The sequence below is a fragment of the Aythya fuligula genome, chromosome 1 (genome assembly GCF_009819795.1).
Source record: "Aythya fuligula isolate bAytFul2 chromosome 1, bAytFul2.pri, whole genome shotgun sequence".
Classification (NCBI taxonomy): Eukaryota; Metazoa; Chordata; class Aves; order Anseriformes; family Anatidae; genus Aythya; species Aythya fuligula.
Genome location: NC_045559.1, coordinates 133,119,151 through 133,139,901, shown reverse-complemented (window position 1 = coordinate 133,139,901; position 20,751 = coordinate 133,119,151). Strand labels below are relative to the sequence as shown.

The 20,751-nt window shown below is 37.4% G+C and overlaps 1 protein-coding gene across 3 annotated transcripts in view; it reads right to left on the bottom strand.

The window, feature by feature from the left end:
* The window catches only part of NLGN4X (neuroligin 4 X-linked), a 189,689-nt gene that overhangs the window by 60,525 nt on the left and 108,413 nt on the right, over positions 1-20,751 (bottom strand). The window lies entirely within an intron of this gene.

Genomic DNA, 20,751 nt, shown 5'->3' with positions numbered 1-20,751 from the left:
TATTCGTTTAAAAATTTGGTAAAGAATAAATTTTATTTTTTATTTAATGTTTTAATGTTCTTTTACAACAAACTTTTGAGGCATATACATGCATACGAGCATATATCCCCCTCCCCCCCATGTCCACACATGCCTGCATTTATGGGAGGAAGATGAAATAAGCATGATAGTTTTCCCCACACCTCTCCTTGAGCAATATATCTGTTTTCTGACTTTAAAAAATGACACTAAACTACCTTTGTCACATTATGTTGTGCTCACTCCTGTAGCAATTAGCCTTCTGCAATGTAAAAGGTTATATGAACAGTGAAATATGAACAAGCACAATTTGTACATTAGTTTAGAAATGAAATATGGCTACTAAATAAATAATGTTATGTCACCAATTTAACCATATATTTTTTGATTTGTCTTTATTGGGAACTGTGTTTTCAAGATGGACTGAAATATACTTGAAATATACAATATTCAAAATATACAATATATAAAAGTCACTTGACTTTGAGTTTGCATATGAAGTGTGAATATGTCACAGATATATAAATGCTATTAAACTCTATTTTAAATAAATGAACTTGTCCTGGTTTCAGTTAGAACAGAATTAATTTTCTTCCTAGTAGCTGGTGGAATGCTGTGTTTTGGCTTAGGATGAGAAGAGTGCTGATAACACCCCGATGTTTTAATTGTTGCAGAGCAGTGCTTATACCAAGCCAAGGACATCTCAGCCTCTTGCTCTGTCCTGCCAACAGGCAGGCTGGGGGTGCAGTAAGAGCTGGGAGGGGACAGACCCAGGACAGGTGACCCGAACTAGCCAAAGGGGTATTCCATACCATCTGACGTCATGCTAAACAATATATAGGGGTGGCTAGCCGGGGGGAGGGGGCCGGACTGACCGGGTTAGGCTGGGCATCGGTCAGCGGGTGGTGAGCAATTGCATTGTGCATCACTTGTTTGTACATATTATTAGTAGTAGTACTATTATCACCATTGTATTGTTATTGTTATTGTTATTGTTATTGTTATTGTTATTGTTATTGTTATTGTTATTGTTATTGTTATTGTTATTATTATTTTCCTGTCTTATTAAACTGTCTTTATCTCAACTCACGGGTTTCACTTTCCATTTCTCTCCCCTGTCCCAGAGAGGGAGGGGTAGGGTGAGCGAACGGCTGCGTGGTGTTTAGCTGCCGGCCAGGTTAAACCATGACAAAACTATTAAAAACTATTAAATCACACAGAATCACAGAATCACAGAATTAAATAAACTATTATAAACAGTAAATAAACTATTTAAACTCTGCATTTATAATATTAAATGTTAATAAAATTATTTAAATGTTGTTATATAATTCTGTATAATGGTTGGTCATTTGACACTGTGCCTTTCCTGTGTAAGGCAAAGGGTATGTTTTGCTGATTTGAATGAACTCAGGATAAACTCAGGCCTTTTTTCTATTTATTTTAGAAAAACTTACATTTTATTGCTGAATATCTTCAGATATTCCAGTATCAAGTTTTAAAGAATTTTTAGGAATTAAGTTTTGTTAACACAGATATTATTTATTTTTCTTTTAGCCATAAAGTTAATAAGGTTGAAAAAAAAATTTAGTGTCCTTTAGTCTTACAAGCAGTCTAATCAACTTACTTGGAGTGGTGGGAAGTAGACTTTATTTTTAAGTTAAGTTAATAATTTTATGACTTGCTTTTACTCTTCTAGCCCTTATAGCCCTCCAAATTAAAGGTTCCAAGTAAGTCTCAATATGTAATTGTAAATAAGAAAGAATGTGCTTAATGGTTGTTAAAGTACTTAAGACATATTAGTATGTCTTGTTTGGTTTATGTTTTGTTCACTGGTTTGCTTGTGTCTTCTTGATACAGCCAGCATAAAGTTTTTCTATAGAAATAATCTGGAACCACTGCTGTTATATATGCTAACTGAAAAATGAAATAAAGCAATTGAAGTTACAGTAAAAAACATTTTTATTTTGTTGATTGAAGTAAAGGATTAGGAAAGAGAGCGCTAATCAGTTGAATGTGAGAAGCAGGAGATGAAACTCTTGTGCACACAAAACCTCCTGTACACACAAAAACAGTTCAGTTGCACACAAGTTATTCTGTATGTAGTACATGAGTACGTTCAATTATATCTACTAAGTATATAATTAACAGGGTGAAATATCACTGTCAGTGAAATATATTTGTTCTCTAATCTATCTATTTGAGAAATGTCAGATAGAGGTTCTAAATCTCAGTCACTATTCAAGTTTTGCATTACTTTATTCTTTTTTTCTTTTTCCTTTTCCAAGTTACTTATAGCCCAAAGGTTGAATCCTTCCTCAAGTGCTACACAAGCTCTCTGGCTCATATTTCCTTTGAATATGATTAAAAATCTCATTCAGAAGTAGATTTTCTGAAGTTGCAGGTTTTCTTAGACATATTTATTATTCATGTTAAATCTACTTCCAATAAGATAATATATATCATATATATGGAATGCAGTCAGGTCCTATGCATGGTATATTTGCAGTTTACCAGTGCATTTTAGCCACCCATACTGAAGATTCTAATGACAGCAAAAAATGATCAACTACTGTTTCAGCTGAAGCCAAGCCTTTTTTTTTTTTTTTTTTTTTTCATTTTATATGTTCCATCTGTCACACGGTAGACCTTTGTCCCATGTAATTATGTAATTTTGGGAAAGCACTCAGTTTTTCATAAATCACACAACACATTATAACACGACCTCCCAGTTTCACACAGAACATGTTCAATCTTCTGGAAAGGTCCAGCTCAGACTCGGTTAATACAGGATTTAATAGTCATTCTTTCTGTGATATGTGATATTTCTTATTTATGCAGACCTTTCAATAGATCTCTAAAGCTCTTGGTTTCCTATCCCAAGAGAGTTATTATAGTTTTACAATAGCTCAAGTCAACAGTTCATTACTGTCTCAAGGGAGCAATAGGAAAGCAGAATTATATTTTCTGCATTTCTCCCAAGACTGGTGGGTTAGCTTTATCTTGATTCTCACTTAGCATACAATTGTTAAATCCCTGGTTTACAACTATGGCCAAGACTCTCTAGATACCTTTGTAGATGTACCAAGAAGCTCTCACTTGGCTGTTGAAGAGAGATCAAACGAGGCATGTAGGCATTTCAAATAAAGGTGGAAGAAAAAGATAATTAACAGACTATTGAAAAGATTATTGAAGAAAAAGACTATTGTCTTAGAACCTGTCTGTGGATCACCTACACTAGAAGACATATTAAAGAAAAGCAATCACCTCCTTATGTATCTGTATTTTAAAAAGCCTGCTGAATTTATTTGGGGAGAAATATATGCACACTGGCTACATTGAAATGTCCTTTAATTCTTACTTACTATATACTGCCAATGTGTGTTTGCGTTTATGGTTGGGTGTATATATGTGCAAAAATATATACATATATGTACATGAAAATGCTCTTCATGGTTAATAGACATCCAGAAAAAAAGCATGGGTTTATTTTCTGGAACTCTCTTCTCATAATGGTGCTAAAATGAAATTAAAATCTGACAATTTTACATGTAAAAAATGTAAGTGTTTGCATTCATTGTCCACATGCATAACTAGGTAATTTCCTTTTATTTTCTGAGGTCAAAAGTTAAAAGAAGACAAACATATTTTGGAATTCTCATTTTCAGAAATGAAACAGAAAAGCAGAAAATATATATTAACAATAGTTTCTTTTACTGTTCTGGACAACTTTTTCTTTAGAAAATTTATCTGGTTAATGACACAATAATTGAAGTAAGATTTTATTTTTTGATATACTTATTTTAGTGAAAAAAAAACAGTAGGGTTTTTATAATTGATTGTCAGCACATTTTTTCTTGATGTAAATATTTGCAAACCTGCAGAAAACATTGCAGGCAACTCTTCTACACATGCAATTAGCCTCCATTTTAAAATACAATGCATCTTTAAAATAGGAGTTTCTGCTTTAGTTTATGCAAAAGTATGAAACAGTATGCTAGGTGAAGATTACTTGTATATCTCTAAGAAAGGTTATATTTCTTTCACAGAGTTGTGTCGCTTCTGTATGAGGTTGTACAAGTGTAGGACTGAGGACATATTAATCTTCTATCATTTCCAAAAATTAATAATAATAATAAAACCCATTCAACTTACTGTTTTTCAGATTATTGATTATTACTCTGATAGTAAAGATTCTGACTTCCCTGCAAGAATTACCTGTCAAAGGATAGAAAATGTTGGATTTTTAGTAGATTGGTTTGCCTTAGCTGGAGATAATCTGACAAATTCAAAAATCACAGGACAGGCAGGTAAGCAGGCATGCTAGCCATCATCCTTGCTTGCAGGAGTCCAAATATTTCAAGACATATGCAAGATCTCAAAAGACTTTATAAGTCTTTTGAATACAGGGTACAGGGTACAGGGTTTTTACTAAATGCTCATATCTTGTCCTCAGGGACAGATAAATTGTAGTAAACAGTCAAGGGACTCAGTTTATTCATGATATTAAAAGAAAAATAAATTAATAGCAAGTGATTTTAACATCTGTTACATGCACATCTTCTGGAAAACTTTACGTTTAAAGCATAAGGGAGGATTAAAAAAGGGACAAGAAATAGAAGAAGCTGTGATCTCACTGATTAGTACATTAAGAATGCACTATCCTCTTTTGTGAGGAAACTGATTCAAGCATTGTAAACATTATCATAAAATTATGTTGGATATCATGATACAAGTTTATAAGAAAAAGAATTACATTTTGGGGTAAGAATTTCCATGAATAAACTGCATTTTATTTATTTATTTATTTATTTGGTATAGATTTTACAGATGTATAAATAAATAAATATAGATATTTATTCATTTGGTATAGATTTTAAAAATGTTAGAACTTCTTCAAGTATTTTTTTTTTAATTTCTCCTTTCAGAATTTAATCCTTTATACATTGTATGCAACTCCTATGAATAACTTCATTCAAATATTCCAATGCAGTCATTTGACATAAATTAGATGTTTCCCATCTCTCCTAGTTAATAAGACTTATATTCCTACTATTCTAGATGATTTTTAGTGTGGAAATCAATGAAAGCTTAGAATTTCACTTGATTTTTCTGGAATTTGATTTGTTTGGTTTTGTTGTAACACTTACATTGTCACTGAATAGAAGATACAAGATTACAGTGGCCATTATTTTGATACCATTAACAACAAAAACAGTGACAAAAAACAAATAATTGTATTGAAACAGTCAGCTCTGTACAGCAGAAACATTTGCCTAAATAACAAGTAACATGATTGGATTTGTTTTCCTCCACAGCATTTTCTTAATGGCTCCAGCTGCACTAAAAACATCATTAGAATTTCAGACCTCAGCAAATATGTATCTGCTGCTATATAGACAGGAAAAGGTTGTTTTGTTTTGTTTTGTTTTGTTTTTGTTTGTTTGTTTGTTTGTTTGTTTGTTTTTGTGAGATTGATTGTTTTTCAAGAAAAAAAAAAAGGAAAGGATTAAATGACAACTTTGTGTCATATTAAAAACAGGATGGACAGAAAAATTGCAGCAAAAATCTCTGAAGAGTTCTGTGTTTCATGAATTAGTGAGAATTAAAAAATAAAATAAGATGCTATTTCACAGTCTTCTAACAAATGTGTTAGAAGAAAAAATAAATAAATAAATCCATGCAGAGACTTCTACAGATAACTAAAATTTATCAGGTTGTAAAATAGATAGCATAAAAAATATGAAATTCTAATATAACCTCAGCTCTGTATTATGCATTGTGTATAGCTTTCAATTACATGATTGCCCATGCATTAGTTTAAGAAAGATTGCTTGCATTTTTCTGTGCTGTAATTTTTCCATATACAAAGATTGCAAGTGGGATGAAATTCATCATATTTTACAGGTCAGTGTTGTTGTTGTCTTATTGTTCCTCCCAAATAAGACAGGAGTAATGACTGCTCTATGCCCTATATTATGTGTTCCCCACAAGCTGTTTCCCTGGGTAAAAATAACTACATTAAATCAGACCTTAACTAGCTTTGACATGCTTTAAAAGAGGTTATAGAATCATAGAATCACTTCCCAAGTTGGAAGGGTCACATAAGGATAATTGAGTTCAACTCCTAGCACCACACAGGTTGACCCGAAAATTCAGACCATGTGACTAAGAGTACAGGCCAAATGATTCTTAAACTCTGAGAGGCTTGGTGCTGTGACTACACCCCTGGGGAGCCTATTCCAGTGCGCGACAAACCTCAAAGTGAAGAACCTCTTCCTAATATCCAGCTTGAACCACGTTTCACATTCTTTCTGTACTGTGGTGCCCAGAACTGCAAACAGTATTCAAGGTGAGGCTGCACCAGCTCAGACTAGAGCAGGACAATCACTTCCCTCAACCAACTAGCAATTCCATGCTGAATGCACCCCAGGATACAGTTGGCCCTCCTGGCTGACAGGGCACACTGCTGGCTCACATTCAGCTTGCTATCAAACACAACATCCAGGTGTCTCGCTGCGGAGCTGCTCTCCAGCATCTCATTGCACAGTCTGTACATATAGGTTGCCCTGTCCCAGGTGCAGGACCCAGCACTTGCTTTTGTTAAACTTCATGCAGTTGGTGATTGCCCAGATGTCCAGATGTCTAGATCTCTCTGCAAGGTCTTTCCACCCTCAACAGAGTTAACAACTCATCAACAAATTTACTCAAAACACCTTCTAGTCCTACATCCAAATCATTTATAAAAACACTGAAGAGAACTGGACATAAAATGGAGCCTTGGGGAATCCCACTGGTGACTGGCTGCCAGCCTGATGTGGACCCATTTACCACAACCCTTTGAGCCCTACCTGTCAGCCAATTATTCACCCATACATACTGCTGGTTTTGTCCAGCTGTATGCTGGAAATTTTGTCCAGTAGGATTCTATGGGAAACTGTCAAAAGCTTTACTGAAATCCAAAAAGATTACATCAGTTGGTTTCCCTCAATAAACTAGATGGGTGATATAGGAGGTTATATCTTCCAACAGGTTAGTACAGGGCAATGTACTAACTAATTAATAATTAATAACAATTAATAACTAATATTAATTGTCACACAGAGTGATCACGTTGTTCCAGAAAGTTTCAGAGAAGGAGGCAACCACATTAGAAAGGTAGGAATGTTTTATACATAATTATTTAGTAGTGTTTAATAGCAGTTACTAGTTTTGATTGATTGATAAGGGAGTTCTTTTCTTACAAGTTTATTCCAAACCATTGTGTTGAATTAGATTAAGCTCAACGAAGAACATATTATATTTATGCAAATGCAAGTGCAGGGAAAATTTTCAGACTATCTGTACAGTTGATATGTGATCCTGACAACTGGCTAAGACCAAAAAGAGCTTACAATAAATAGTAACAATATTTATCATTCAGGAGCTATGCCGTTACATAAAGTTTTGGCCTGAGTGCACTCTGATAATACTATTCTGTATTCATATTAGCAGCTAATTCCCATTCATCGTTCTTTATAAATTTCAAAAGATAAAGCCCTCATTTATGTAGCTTTGGATAAATAGAGCATCCATTTCTTTCAGTCAAAGATTTCAGAAAATAAAAGCTTGTGGCAACCCATAGATAAAGATATTTTAATAGGACAGAAAAGGAAGAATACTATTAATATTAATATTGATGATGATCATGATACACAATGCAATTGCTCACCACCTGCTGACCAATACCCAGTGTGTCCAGGTTTTATGAATAATTCATCGTTACATAAATAAATACTTTAAAAAATCTGAACAAAAGTCTGTAAGAGATTTATTTTAATCTACAAAAATTAAAAATGTTTTGAATAAAAAATAGTGAAAATAATTTTAAAAACAATGAAATCACATTAAATCACAAAAGTTAATACTTTTTTGATAGATTTTAATATATAAATCACTATTGTTTTTGAAAATTAATAACTATCATGGAAATAAGTTAGTTACATACGTTCAAGAAAAAAAGAAGTATCTTTGTTATGCAGTTACACCACATATAGAACTTACATTCTTCTAAATAAAGTACATTGCTTTGACAAAACTGTCTACAACCGCTCAGAAGAAAGAAGGCTTTGTGCAGCCAGCTTATCCTTTCACTGACCTCCAACACATAAGGGTAGTTTTTTTTCAGTTCCACTGTAACTGAATCTGCTCTGTTTGACTGAGGACTGGACTGAGCCTACAGTGTTTAATGAAACATTCATTAAAAAAACAAACAACAACAAAAAAATCATATAGTTATTTAAATTAAGTCAGGCAGAAATACTTTTTTTTTTTTTTTTACTTTTTTTTTCTGTACAAGCATCAAGAGCAACACAGTCAGTATGAAAGTGTGGCAGTGACCTCAGACAGCTTACATTTCTCTCCTGAACTGGTGCACCTGATGAGGTGAGAATGTAAAAATGCTAACGTCTGTATGCACAATACTGCACAGCATTTGCTTTCACCCATCTCACCCCTCTCACCAGTGAAGTCATTTTGAAATTCAGAAAAGATATCTATATGCTACTTTCCTGAATCACAAAACTGCGAATCCAACAATCAGTTCTTATATATATTGAAATATTTAAATAAACACACTTTCCTTTTCTATGTATTGCCTCTAAGCTGGCAAAACTCACAAAACTCATAGGTTTTTAGCATATGAGCAGTCCCGCTGACTTCTATGAAAATACCAGTATGCACTGTGATGAAACTGACTTCAGTTCTGATATTTTTGCCACCTTTGCCTGAAAAAAAAAAAAAAAAAAGGTCCAAGAACAGTCCAAGAACATGTAAGTCCCTGTAGGATATACAAATCTCACTGCAGAGTTTGTCCAGAAGTATATGTAACATACTATACTGGCAAATGAGCAGGTATAATATAAGATATGGGCAATGCTTTCTCCTTGCTGCCCTCAGGATCCTAAACTGCACCATTGCATTGTCACTGCAGCCAAGGCTGACCTTGAGCTTTACATTTCCCCATCAGTCCCTCCTTCTTGGTGAGAATGAGCTTTAGCATAGCACCTAGCACTCTTTGGCTCCTCTGTCACTTGGAGAAGGGAGTTATCATCAACGCATTACAGGAAATCACAGAATCACAGAATTTCTAGGTTGGAAGAGACCTCAAGATCATCGGGTCCAACCTCTGACCTAACACTAACAGTCCTCCACTAAACCATATCACTAAGCTCTACATCTAAACGTCTTTTAAAGAACTCCAGGGATGGTGACTCCACCACTTCCCTGGGCAGCCCATTCCAATGTCTAACAACCCTTTCGGTAAAGAAGTTCTTCCTAACATCTAACCTAAAACTCCCCTGGCTCAACTTTAGCCCATTCCCCCTCGTCCTGTCACCAGGCATGTGGGAGAACAGACTAACCCCCACCTCGCTACAGCCTCCTTTAAGGTACCTGTAGAGAGCAACAAGGTCGCCCCTGAGCCTCCTTTTCTCCAGGCTGAACAAGCTCAGCTCCCACAGCCGTTCCTTGTAGGACTTGTTCTCCAGGCCCCTCACCAGCTTCATTGCCCTTCTCTGGACTCGCTCAAGCACCTCGATGTCCTTCTTGTAGTGAGGGGCCCAAAACTGAACACAGTACTCGAGGTGCGGCCTCACCAGAGCTGAGTACAAGGGGACAATCACTTCCCTAGCCCTGCTGGGCACACTGCTTCTTATGCAAGCCAGGATGCTGTTGGCCTTCTTGGCCACCTGAGCACACTGCTGGCTCATACTCAGCCGACTATCCACCAATACTCCCAGGTTCTTCTCTGCCTGGCAGCTCTCCAACCATTCCTCTCCCAGCCTGTAGCTCTGCTTGGGGTTATTGCACCCCAGGTGGAGGACCCGGCACTTGGCCTTGTTGAACTTCATGCAGTTGACCTCAGCCCATCGGTCCAGCCTATCCAGATCCTCCTGCAGAGCCTTCCTACCCTCAAGCAGATCGACACACGCACCTAACTTGGTGTCATCTGCGAACTTACTGAGGGTGCACTCAATGCCCTGGTCCAGATCATCGATGAAGATATTAAAGAGGACCAGCCCCAGCACCAAGCCCTGGGGAACACCACTAGTGACCAGCCCCCAACTGGATTTGACTCCATTCACCACGACTCTTTGGGCCCGGCTATCCAGCCAGTTTCTAACCCAACGAAGCGTACGCCAGTCCAAGCCAAGAGCAGCCAGTTTCTTGAGGAGAATGCTGTGGGAGACGGTGTCAAAAGCCTTGCTGAAGGCAAGGTAGACCACGTCCACAGCCTTTCCCTCATCCACCCAGCGTGTCACTTTGTCATAGAAAGAGATCAGGTTCATCAAGCAGGACCTGCCTTTCATAAACCCATTTCATATATCCTGTCTAAACCCATTTCATAAATCCTGTCTATGCCCTGCTGTGCTGTCCCTCCAACAAATATTGGTGTGGTTTAAGTACCCTATGAGGACCAAGGCTTGTGAATATGAGACTGCTTCTGTTTGTTTATAGAAGTCCTCATCTGCTTGTTCTTCCTGGTCATGTGACCCGTAGCAGATTCACACTAAAATGTTACTTGTCCCTGCCTTCCCTTTAAGTCTGACCCTTAACATTTCTGTCAGCTCTCAGCTATCCCCAGGCAGAGGTCCATGCCCTCCAGCTGCTCATTGACATGGAAGGTGATGCCTCCTCCTCATTTCCCCTGCTTGTCCTTCCTAAAGAGCCCATATCCTTCCATTCCAACACTCCTGTCATGGAATCTATTCCACCATGTCTCTGTAATGAGGTTATAGCCCTGCAGGCATGCATATATCTCTAACTCCTCTTGTTTATTTCCCGTTCAATATGCATTAGCATAGAGATATTTGAGGTGGGCCCCTGAGGAATTTGACTTGCTGGTTGTAGTGGCTGGAATTCCTTTGTGCTGCTCTTCAGGTGTTCTGCTAACCTGTGACCATTCTCCAGGCTCTGAGCATCTATCTATCTGGCACTGATATCAAAGTTGGAGGAGCAGGATGTACTGAGGTTCCCCTTCCCCAGCAGCTCTAGTTTAAAATCTTCTTTACCAGGTTGGCAAGCATATGACCAAATATGCTCTTCCTCTTCTCCTGCCAGAGAAGGGGAAGAGCATCAGCTGCCAGCAGACTATATTTCTCAAAGCAAGTCCTATAGTCTATGTAGCTGAACCCCTCCTGTCTGTGGCACCAGTCCTGCAACCATCCATTGATTTGCCAGAGTGGTTGGCACTTTCAAACCCCTTCCCTTTGACTGGGAGGACTGATGAAAAACTACCTGCATTCCTGAGTCCTTTACTGCTGCTCCCAGGGCTCTGTAATATCTCTTGATATTCCTCAGACTGCTAGTGGCTGCATCTCTTATGCCTATGTGAAACAACAGCAGTGGATAACAGTCAGACTGTACAAGGCTCACCTTGGTGAAATCCCTGATGCAAGCCCTTCATAAGCAGCAGACCTCTCTCAAGAGAAGGTCAGGTTGACTATTATATGCCTCTGTACCTGAGTTCCAAGATTTTATCGGTTTACAAATGTTAAAGCTGAAGAAGGATTGTTTGAATTCATGCATGTTTTATAATTATTAGTTGCATTATGCTAACTTCAAAACAGATGTCCAGAATCATGATTTAAGCTTTTATATTTCAACATCACAGCATTTCTCTCACTAGTATCTGCTCCAAGTGATCTCCATAACTTGATAATATCAGTTAGCTGATTTTGATTTGTAATGTTTTGTGGATTATATAACTGCTCTAGTGAAATAATCTTTTCTCTGTTGCACAATGTTAATGATAATTCATGTCTCAATTTAGTTTTCCATTCTGCTTTCTAAATTCACTTGCAGAATTTAAGCTTTGTATTTCCAGTGTTGGTTTCATGCTTTACCGGAAATTTAGAAAAGAACCACAGTAGCTTGTAAATTTTCATTATGTGACAAAAAGTATAAGATTAGAATCAATTATTTTATTATTATTTTTTTAAAGAGGACTTATATGGTATAATTACTACATTGCATGTTAAAACATATAAATGTTAAACATATAAAATCATATATTGATATAATAATTATGTTAAGTAATATGATTTTACTATTTTGCTTTAAGAAAGACAAGTTGAATTTTGCATTTAAAGGGAATCATAGGAATTGTAGAATTATACATTGAATAACAAGGATTGTACATGCAATGAGTTATGAGAAATCAAATTCCAGTCTTCTTTGCATAAACATAAATGAATAGTTCTTACCAAAAAGAACAGGTCAAACTTTTATTCTTTTGGTTTCTTTAAAGAATATTATTGTATGCATACTGGTGAAATCTACTGCTATATATACTTGAGTTCCTACAGGCAAAAACTAGAACTTATTTCTGCATTTGTATTCAGTTGTAAAAGAGATCTGAATGTTTCTTGACTCAGTTAGTGCAATTTACAATTTTAAACACCTACCATCTGTTTGAGGAAATTAAATATAATTGGGCATTTTGCTGAGGAAAATAAGATACTGGATGTAAGTGTGTTGAAGGTCACTGACAAAGTGAGCTAGCGAGGGTGTCCAAACTATATCTGCCTGTCTGGTTTTGTTACTCAGTCACTCATATCAGTACTAAAGAACACTTACAAAAACAAAACAGATATATTGGCACCACAGCCAGCTTCCTACCACTGACAGCATCAAGAAGAAAATATCACACTTCAAAATCCAGAAAAGAAGGAAAGAAGGAAAGAAGGAAAGAAGGAAAGAAGGAAAGAAGGAAAGAAAGAAAGAAGGAAGGAAGGAAGGAAGGAAGGAAGGAAGGAAGGAAGGAAGGAAGGAAGGGAGGGAGGGAGGGAGGGAGGGAGGGAGGGAGGGAGGGAGGGAGGGAGGAAGGAAAGGGAGGGAGGGAGGGAGGGAGGGAGGGAGGGAGGGAGGGAGGGAGGGAGGAAGGAAGGAAGGAAGGAAGGAAGGAAGGAAGGAAGGAAGGAAGGAAGGAAGGAAGGAAGGAAGGAAGGAAGGGAGGAAGGAAGACTCTTTTACAGGCATAAAGCCAACTGCCACAGGCCAAATTTTGTTACTTTTACTGTGTGCGCATGTGTATGTATATGTGCTTGTGTGGCATTTGCCATGTTCTCCATGCTCCTTTTAACATGCCATACCTGGACCTTTTAGCAACATGGGAAAATGATGAGAATGTTCAATGTTTTGCTTTTTTTTTTTTTTTTCTTTTCTTTTGGGTGCCACCAGTATTGTCAACAAACCATGATTAAAATAGCCATAGAAAGCAGAAGAAGAGAAAGGAAGAAAATTCAGCTTATTGATTACCACAGTCATTGAATCCCTCAGAAATAAGAGAAGCCATGAAAAATTGGATATCTTGCATATTTTTTGTGTGTAAAATTTTGTGTTTTGCTTGAATTTCAACATAAATTCTGTAATAGATCCTCATGTAATCAGAACAATGTTTATACAAAGATTATCAACAGCTTCTCATAGCATTAGTGATGGGTGTGCTTTGATTTTGCACAATTTCTAAAACCTGTAGCACATTAGTTTTGGCATATGTTCAATTATTCCTGCAGCAATAGTATAATTCCACAAAAGTTGTACCTAAAGTTCAGTGCAAACATATTTCTGCATTTCAGCATTTAAATATAGCTTTGCTGTCATACACATTTTAACTGATACAATATTCTTAGTGACCAAAGTGCACTGCCCCTCTCCGTCCCATATTGACTTTACTGCATTATATCTCTTCTTGCCTTTATTATTAATTTCTGCTATTAAAAAAAAAAAAAAAAAAAAAAAAAAAAAAAAAAGCTATTCCAGTAACAACCCTTAGATTTGGGCTCCTGCCTTTCCTGCCTTTGAAAATAGGTTGTAAATCCATTAACATCAGTGGTATGGCACAAAAGAGTTTCCTCCACCTGCTGTGGCTGTGATTGAGTGATGGGGAAGACACGATTTTAAGTCCTTTATTTTTGGCAGTAGAGGTTAGAAGCTGCTGCATGTAGCAGATTGCAACCTTCCATAAAGCATGTGGGAGCCTGCAAAGTAGGGGCCTGTAAAGCAATTTGGATGAGGGGCTGTTGGACGGAGGTTGTGCAGGACCCAGACCACATCCAATGCACGTGGGTCAGGCTTGCTCTGGTTCAGTTGGTGTTAAATCACCTTGGTGGTGCTGGGGAGATGTTCCCTGTTTTTCTGAAGACCCATCCAAGCCCATGCTGTAACTTGCTAGAATATTTCAACTTACAAAGAATCTGACGGGGTTCTTTCTCTTAAAATAAAATGTTCCTTCTCTGAACAGAAGCTCACAGATTTCCACATCAAGAAAGTGACATCATTTGACAAGTTATTTTCTTTCTTCATTGTTCTTCTTTCTTAATTGTTCTCCATGATATTTCATCCTCTATCATCATACTTTCTTCACACCGGGCAGCTTTCTAAAATGACTTTTTTACAATCAAGACTTTCTTACAAGTCTTTGACCCTTCATTCATGTTTTTATTCCATGATGTTCAATTTTTTTCCATTTTTTTCAGTTAGCTATACTCTAGCTTTATGCTTAACTACCCATAATACATATTCTACTACCCTAGACTATCAAATTAAGTAGAGCCCATGCTGTCTTCAGTTATTGCCCATCTTCAGCAATTCAGTAGTAACTTAACGTTATTTCATTTTCTGTGATTTCATATTTGTTAATTTAACTTTGTTCTTCATTTACTCTCTATTTCTTCTCTGGGTATCTATTTTTATAATAAAAACAACAAGATAATGTTCATTTATCTTATTAAAGTAATTTAATTAACAACGCAAAAGAAAGAATCAAAATAATTTACATTTTTGATAAACTGAAGTGTCAGAAGACGAAATGCTAGCACATATATCCTTAAATTCATTAAGGATAAACCATATTGTATTCTCTAAAATGTTTTGAGGATAAAATTGTTGATTTGTCAGGAAAACAAAACAAAACAAAACTTCAGTGGCTAATTAAATTAAGCTATTATAATATGAGATTAGTAGGAACAGATAATGTTCATATTAAAATCAAGAAAAATAATGTTACTATAGCCTAAGGAAAAGAGAAATTAAAAGCATCATAAAAGCATTTAGATACATTGATAGAACCCACAGCTGTCTTTAAAGAAAAAACATGGCTCTTTGATCTGCTAGAAATCTTTAAGCAGTTCTAGAGAATACTTGCTAAAAAGAAACTTGCAAATAAAATTTACTGAGTTTTCATAAAGTATTTGATAAACCCACTTTGGTGGGAAGATGTTGAGGACATAACATTCACAGAGAAAGAGGTGAAGTAATGCCGTGGATTAAAAAAAAATAAATAAATAAAATAAAATAAAATAAAAATAAAAAGCTATACAGAGTATGTTAAATTGTAACCAAAAGTAAATTTTCAATGTTGCAAAAGATTAATGGTGTAGTGAAAGATTCTCTACATTAATCTCACATTGTTTAACATTTTGCTAATGACCTGGAAAAAGAAGACAAATGATGGTATCTTCCAGTAACAGAAACTACATGAGTCAAGACCAGAAAGAATATTAGTTTACATATTAGTTTACAAAGCTACATAAATGATGGATGACACGTAAGGTGCTGCTTTTCAAACTGAAGTCAACATACATCTAAATGCCTACAGAATGTGACCTATTTACCCCAGCAATCTTCTACAGTTAGTCGAGAGAAAGAATGTCTGCCCAAGGTTGAGATGAATTGTAAAATAGGTGTGCTTTTTTCTCTTTCTTGAATAAAAAGCAAGACTAGCACTGAGATGGAGGTTTAAAGTAGGAAGTTTAGAGTAGGAAGTGTAAAAATGAATCATCATGCACAGTGGAAACAACTTGAGTTAGAAATACAATTTCTAAGTCCCAAAGTATCCACAACTTCCAAAAAAAAAAAAAAAAAGGCTTGAGTGTTTCTCTAGTCATAGCAGTGAGAAGTGAGAACTGTTAAAACAACAACAACAACAACAACAACAAACAAACAAAACAGTCCTGAGAATGTCAAAGCATATTGTGAAGTAATTCTGAAAATATAGTAATATTTTACATTAAAGCATAATAACCAGATATGGCAGGTCTTATCAGAAATGATTGCAGTGGGTTTATGTGGCAAGGTTTTGGTAGCACGGAGCCATGTGGGTGACTTCTGCGAGAAGAATCCAGAAGCTGCCCTGTGTTAGATAAGGGCCTTGCCTTTGGCCAGAGCCAGGCCAGTAAGCGATGTTGTTTGTGGTTCTGTGAGATCATATTTAGGAAAGGGGAAAACAAAACAAAACAAAACAAAGCAAAACAAAACAAAACAAAACCTGCTGGGGAACAGCAGCTGGGAGAGAGAGGAATGAGAAACAGCCCTGCAGACACCAAAGTCAGTGAAGGGGGAGGGGCACGAAGTGTTCCAAGAAGTATCCATGTAAGTCCCCTGTGGGCTGTGGTGAGGACTATGGTAAAGCAGGTTGTCCCCGCTGCAGACCATGGTGCACCATGGTGGAGCAAATCTGCATGCTGCAGCCCATGAAGGAGATGACAGTAGGTGGACCTGCACTGAAGGAGGCTGCAGCCCAGGGAAAACCTCTGCTAGAGCAGATTTGGGGCTGGAGCTGCAGCCCCTGGAGAGGAGCTCATGCAGGAGCAGAGGATCTGGGGGAACTGCCACCAGTGGGGCACCCATGTTAGAGCAGTTTGCTCCTGATGGGTGGACCCCATGTTACAGACCCATATCTGGAGTGGTTCTTGAAGACCTGCTCCCTGTGGGAAGCCCCCACAGGATCCTTTGGGAAGGACAGCATCCTGAGGGAAGGACTACAGCAGGGGAAGAAAGTGACCATGAAGGATTGGCAAAGAAGCATTAAGGACTGACAGCCCCTGTTCACCATTCCCCTGCACCATCTGGGGGGAGGAGGTGGAAGAGGGTGGATGGGGGGAAGTTGCTTTTGGTTTAATTCCTTTCTTTATCACTTTTCTAGCTTGTTAATAATAGGCACTGAATCTTACTGCCTCCCTACTCTGAGTCTGTTTTGCCCATCACAATAATTGTTGAGTGATCTCTCCATCTCTGTCTCAACCCTTGAGTCCTTCACACTGTATTTTCTCCCCCTTTCTTTTTGAGAAGGGGGAGTGAAAGAGTGGCTGTGATGGAACTCAGCTGCCCACTCAAGTGAAACCACCACAATGATACATACACATTGAGTTTTATTTTCACACAGAATATAGCAAAAAATATAAAGTCTTACATCAGTACTCTAAATTGTTAGAAGAAAAAATGGGCTTATTATTAAAAGAGATTGAAATGAATTTGATCTAAAGAACAGAAATATAAAAGGGATAATATTATTGTTCCCCTATGTTATGTGTGAGGTAAGACTTAGAGTAACATTTCTGTGAACACAAGTGTTAAACTCCTAAACTCTTCTAAATAATTTGGTATGTTTAAAATTTATTCATCTTCAATAGTATAAAAACTTTTTTTTTTTTTTTAAGCAATGAAGTCATACAACAAAGAAAGAAATACAAAACATTTAACATTTTGTATTGTTTTAATCATATTACACCATTTAACTGACATTAACTACTCTACAGAAGACAAAACAGATAGTTATGATTTTTTATTTTATTGACTCAAGTGGACTGCTTTATATTTAACATTATTCTTATAGGGCAGAAATCATGGACTGTATGTTTCACAAAATATATCAACAACCAACTACCTGGGAAGAAAACTGCAGTGAAGGTTAAATGTGACAAGTCTTTTTCACTATCAGGATTCCTTATTCTGGTGCATTATAAAGCAGCCAGCTTGAGAAAAAGGACCAGGATAAAAATTATTGTAATAGTTTTATAAAACAATTTAAACTTCAGTTTTAATGATGGCATGGAGTAATTTGACTTTTGCAGCAACATAGTTGTTCAAGATGCAACAACAGTGAAACCAAAAGCAGGTGCTCGAGTAATACTAGGACTGAAGACAGGATCCATTACTGTCCTGAGCACTCACGTGGAATGACTTTTCTAAATTTGATTTTCAGTGAAAGAATGGCAAGGGGTACTTGATACCAGCTCTACATTTTTATTTATTTTTTTTTTAATCACAGGAGGATCCTTTCTGCCTTCTCCTAGTCAATTGTCAATCTCTTAGAGAGAGTGCAGCAACAGAAAATCAGCTCCTCTATTTCACTGCCATCCCCATCCCCACAGTACAACAAGCAATGAAAGCACTGGGTACATGGTGGAGGGCCTTCATTTCTGGCTTTTTGAAAATAATTTCTTAGAGAAAGAAATAATCCTTCCTTTGTGAGTGCTTATATACTGAATGAGCAAAAAGATGCAAAGTCATAACGAAGAGATATCTTTGCTGTAATGAGTATTTGAAGTAAATTTACTGCTGAGCTTCCATATTACATATTTACAATCCTAATTTTAAAAATTAAAACATTGCTTTCCTGAAAGTTGTGTTTTGATTTTATTCTGCATTTCATTGTATTAATTGATTTGTAGCTTGACATTCTCTTTCAAATTTAGAATTATTAAAAAAAAAAAATCTGTGTTACTAAGGGATAAGATGTGATCTTCTCATCATCTTTAAAAACTTATATCTGCTTCACAATAGTCTTAAAACAAACAAACAAACAAACAAAACCTTTCTCAAACCATAAAAGCCAAACACATAAGTACTTGCATGCAAGCACACAAAAAAAGTAAAGCCAAATTCCAAGGAAAATTCAAATTTGCAGAGGAAATATGTGCCTGCTAGTGAGCATACTTTTAGAATGAACGCAGTAATAAGTGGCGTACACAAATGCTGGTCCTGAAAGAGGCACAAGGAAAATCACACTAACCAATAGAGAAAATGGGATTGACTAATTCAGAGCTAAAATGGCCTGGTAAAAAAAATGGATTGAATTGTAACAGAAAACCAAGAAAAGATGTGGGCCTGACATAAAACTGGCAACAACAATCAAAAATATTTTGACTATGTGTATTAAGCTTCAAAATATAATAATAACAACAATAAAGGAATAAATCATGGAATCACTGAACGGTTTGATTAGTTTGCTTTGGAAGGGACCTTAATGATTATCTAGTTCCAAACCCCTGCCCATGAGCAGGGACACCTTCCACTAGACCAGGTTGCTCAAAGCCCCAACCAACCTGGCCTTGAACACTTTCAGGGATGGGGCATCCACTGCTTCTCTGGGCAACATGTATCAGGGCCTCACCACCCTCAGAGTAAAGAATTTCTTCAGAATATCTAGTCTAAATCTCTCCTCTTTCAGTTTGCAGAAGTTACGCCTTGTCCTATCACTACACTCTCCAGTAAAGAATCCCTCTCCAGTTTTCTTGTAGGCTCCCTTTAAGTACTGAAAAAACATTGTAAAGTCTCCCTGGAGCCTTCTCTTCTCAAGAGTGAACAACCCCAGCTACCTCAGACTGTCATCATAGGAGAAGTTTTCTAGCCCTCTGACCATCCTCATGGCCCTCCTCTGGACTCGCTCTACCAGGTCCCTGTCTTTCTTTTGCTGGGGACCCCAGAGCTGAACACGGCACTCCAGCTCAGGTCTCATGAGAGCAGAGCAGAGGGGAAGAATCACCTCCCTCCACCTGCTGGCCGTGTTTCTTTTGATGCAGCCCAAGATAGCTTTCAGCTAAGCCCAAAATGGCTTTCAGGACTGCAAGCAAACACTGCTGGCTCATGTTCAATTTTTCATTCACCAGCACCCCCAAATCCTTCTCTGAAGGGCTGCTTTTAATCCACTCATAGCCCAGCCTGTATTAGTGCTAGGGATTGCCCCAGCCCAGGTACAAGACCTTGCTCTTGGTCTTGTTGAGCTTCATGAGGTTCTTACAGGCCTACCTCTCAAGCCTGTCTATCTGGATGGCATCCCTTTCCTCCAGTGTGTCAACCACACCACTCAGCTTGGTATCACCAGCCAACTTGCTGAGGATGCACCCAATCTCACTGTCCATGTCACCAAAAAAAGACCTTAAATAATACCAGTCCCAATACCCAATAGCCTGAGGAACACCACTCATTTGTCTTTCCCTGGACATTGAACCATTAACCTCAACTCTTTGAGTGCAATCATAAAGAAAATTTCTTATCAACCAAGTGGTCCATCTAAATCAAATCCATGTCTTTCAATTTTAGAGACAAGCATGTACTATAGGGCAGTGTGAATGCTTTGTAAAAGTCCAGGTAGATGAGGTCAGTTGCTCTTCCCTTATCCACCAATGCTTTAAGCCAGCTGTAAGAGGCCACCAGATTTGTCAGGCATAATCTGCCCTTAGTGAAGCCATGATGGCTGTCACTAATCACCACTCTGTTCTCCATGTGCCTTGGCGTGGTTTTCAGGAGGATCTGCTCGATGATCTTGCCGGGCATAAAGATGATGGCAACTGTCTTGTAGTTGCCTGGTACTTCCTTTTTCCCTTTTTAAAAATGGGGGTTAGGTTTTCCCTTTTCCAGTCACTGGAAACTTACTGGGCTGCTACGACTTCTCAAGTACGATGGACAGTGGTTTAGCAACTTCATCTGCCATTGCCTTCAGGACTCTTGGATTCATTTCATCAAGTCCCATGGACCTGTGCACATTCAGGTTTCTGGTGGATCCAGATCAAATTGGATCTTCTCCTACAGTGAGAGATTCTTCATTCTCTCAGTCCCTGCCTTTGTCTTCTGGGACTTGGGCTATGTCACTAGGTGACATAGGTGCAGGTAAAGACTGAAGCAAAAAGT